Raw genomic sequence first — 2,642 nt, 5'->3', positions numbered from 1 at the left:
GGCATGTACCTACTTACATTCTACTGACTATAGTCCTTTAAAAGCTTTTGCTTGTTTATGAACATACATAATATGTGAGAAAATGGGATATATTTTGTCCAATGTTGTCGGTTACACATGGAAATAAATGTCTTCTTTCTTTCCAATAATATAGAATGATGCATGGAACAAGATTAGTATGAATATAATAGCGCCAATACAAATATACGGAATCTTAAACAACTTAGAAACAAATTTGAATCCTCGAAAAAGGACACAAGAAAAAGTGCTGCCGCAGAGAGACAGTGCAGGCTGCAGACAGGTGGAGGCCCTCCAACTGAAGTGAAACCAAATCAAATCTTCGACGAGGTCCGTGAGTTAATTCAGCTATTAGTTGATGCCTTCCCAGCATTTCTGATTCAGACTTAATGCGTAAGTTCACTTTATGTTTTATAAATGACTAAACTGAAGTGATACTGTACGATAGAATTAATTATTTCAATCCGTAATATAATTCAATGAAACCGCAATATCCTGAAATAGTAGAGAGACATGTGAAACATTTAAATGAACTTGACGTATGTAATGGCGTCTCTACGTTACCATATTTATCCGGTCTCCTGTGTTTCAACCAATAAGAAAATGTTTGTAATATTTTCAGTGATGTTAAGAATTTGAAATAACCAATTGGAGAGTAGAATAATAAATGTTAGTTAGTAGAATAATAAATGAATGTTAGTTTGAAAAAATGAAATATAACCAATTGCAAAGCAACGAGTTATCAGAATAATGTTACATGATTTTTTACACTTTTATTGTATTATAAATGTGAGTGCATACTGAAGGAAGCAACAGTTGTTTCGTGTTGTAAGGTCTGTATTGTTAATTATTAACGTCCCAATAGCAAGATGGAAAATGTAAATGTAAATAGTGGAAAAAATGTTGGGCGCCGAAAAAAAAGCGACAAGAGAAAAAGAGTGTTAGAATGTAGAGCCCGGACGAGAAGTTATGGCACCAGCGCGAGGGACGCATTTTAGTTCGTTTGCTTGGACTCGCCCTCACACTCAACTGGAGGGGTGTTGGGTTAGTTGGTTACTAGCATTCCGAGTGTTCAGATCGTTCTGCTACTACCGCTATTGCTAATACTGAAAACATTCTCCTTCTGAGCGCCCTCATTATGTCATTGTCTAAGGTGTGAAATCATAGAGTAGTTCATAATCAAGGACATTAAATAGTATACAATGTATGGAAATTCATGTCAGAAGAGGTTGTAAATGGAATACCAATTCCATTGAAAAGCGTGTGTGCGAGAGTACTGGCTGCCACTGGTATTTCAAAGCGAATCTTGACAAGAATCAGGAAAGAAGGGAAAAATATTGAGGCAGGAACAGCATATTCTTTCTACAGTCCGGAAAAATAACAGCCGAAGAAGAAGATTGTTGCAGCGGTAGACAGTTTTGATAAGGAAGTCCTAAGAAAACTCATCTATAATTTCTACGCTACGCATAAGCAGAGACTGACTCTGTAATCGCTTCTTCCAAGAATGGATATCAGTGTATGATTATGTGAGGAAAGTAGAGAACAATTAGATTGAAAGTGAGCACGTGATGGACAGTATTTTGGAGAACATTTCCATAAACTTAGGGACATCTGATTCCAGCACAGATCAGTCGTCTGATTCGGACGGAGAATAAAAATACAAAGATGGAATAGCGGGCGTAATTCCATTAGGTACCTTCGGACTCTTGAGTAGGAAAGTGGTGATACTGAGGTAAGACGAATGTTTTTAGAAAGGGATGAAACGGATATGCCTGTCGCTCTGAGCTTGAGAACCGTAACCCAAACAACCCCACTCCTCTTCCCTGCTGGCCGGCAATTTAAAACTTCGCGCAGGTCTCACCTCTAGTGCGAAAAGAAATTTATTAGTGGAATTCAATCGTGCCGAAAGTATAGCAGGAATACATTGCATAATTATATGGACAAAATCAACTGCACAAGACTTGGTGCGACGTTTCTTTATGCGGTCAACCACAGTATCACTTCATTGGCGATGACGACCATGAGGATCTGTACCATCATGAATATTGTGATGGCATCGAGCACTCGGCACATTGTGAAAACCCAGCCATTGCAGAAATGGGGATGTGGTCGCGGCAGTGCACTGGGAACTGCAAGCTGTATCAAAAATGGCGAAGGAGATGGTGAGTAAAATTATTTATAATTTTTGCATAAGTGACAATTTTTTAAGATAACCACATTAGCCGAGCGGTCTAAGGCGCCTGTCTTAAGATCAGGTCTCTGTAATGAAGAGGCGCAGGTTCGAATCCTGCATGTGGTAAATATTTTTTTAATTTTTGTAATAGTTACAATTATTTGTATATACAAATTGTAAAGGAAATAGTGAAATTGTTTATAATTTTTCGCATAAGAAGTGGAATTTTTTTAAGCGAATCACATTGGCCGAGCGGTCTAAGGCGCCTGTTTCAAGATCAGGTCTCTGTAATGAAGAGGCGCAGGTTCGAATCCCGCATGTGGTAAATATTTTTAAAAATAGTTTGAATTATTTGATATCAATGAAACCACAAATGTGATAATGTTTATGGTAGAAAGGTAGGAAGATAACATTCCAATTAGTTAAGGAAAAAAATATGTATAGGTTGGAA

At 37.6% G+C, this 2,642-nt stretch overlaps 1 non-coding gene across 1 annotated transcript; it reads left to right on the top strand.

Annotated features, from left to right (window-relative positions):
• Positions 1-2,230: 2,230 nt before the first annotated feature.
• TRNAL-UAA (transfer RNA leucine (anticodon UAA)) lies at positions 2,231-2,317 on the top strand. The gene has a single exon. It is a non-coding gene; the product is annotated as a tRNA-Leu (tRNA).
• The last annotated feature ends 325 nt before the right edge of the window (positions 2,318-2,642 follow it).

The sequence above is a fragment of the Periplaneta americana genome, chromosome 3 (assembly GCF_040183065.1).
Source record: "Periplaneta americana isolate PAMFEO1 chromosome 3, P.americana_PAMFEO1_priV1, whole genome shotgun sequence".
Classification (NCBI taxonomy): Eukaryota; Metazoa; Arthropoda; class Insecta; order Blattodea; family Blattidae; genus Periplaneta; species Periplaneta americana.
This window is presented reverse-complemented; position numbering and strand designations above follow the sequence as displayed.